Below are 380 nucleotides of genomic sequence, written 5' to 3'. Positions count from 1 at the left end.
AGGAGGTGCTCCGTGCCCTGGCGTGTGACAGCCCGCGGGCGGGTCCCTGCTTGGGCCTGGGAGGGCTCCCTCTGAAGGGGCCATGGTGCGAGCTGGAGGTGGGCCTGCTCCGGAACCCCCTCCGGGGCCATCGTTCCTAGAAAGACGGGTGAGCTGGAGAGCCGAGTTCCAGGACAGGTGAGCCCGGCTCACTGGCTCCACGGAAATCCTCATTTCACAGGCGCTCTGTGCCCATGTCTATCGTGCTGGAGAGCCGAGTTCCAGGACAGGTGAGCCCGGCTCGCTGGCTCCACGGAAATCCTCATTTCACAGGCACTCTGTGCCCGTGTCCGTCGTCCAAAACAGCTTGTTTCCAGGAAAGAAAGGACGATCACTGTGTG

At 63.2% G+C, this 380-nt stretch overlaps 1 protein-coding gene across 1 annotated transcript in view; it reads left to right on the top strand.

Annotated features, from left to right (window-relative positions):
* Positions 1 to 380, top strand: part of ARHGAP8 (Rho GTPase activating protein 8) — a 40,317-nt gene that overhangs the window by 33,015 nt on the left and 6,922 nt on the right. The gene's annotated exons all lie outside the window — the stretch shown is intronic.

Source organism: Myotis brandtii, unplaced genomic scaffold (genome assembly GCF_000412655.1).
Source record: "Myotis brandtii unplaced genomic scaffold, ASM41265v1 scaffold952, whole genome shotgun sequence".
Taxonomy (NCBI): Eukaryota; Metazoa; Chordata; class Mammalia; order Chiroptera; family Vespertilionidae; genus Myotis; species Myotis brandtii.
The sequence above is the reverse complement of the archived record's forward strand: the minus strand, read 5'-3'. Positions and strand labels throughout refer to the sequence as shown.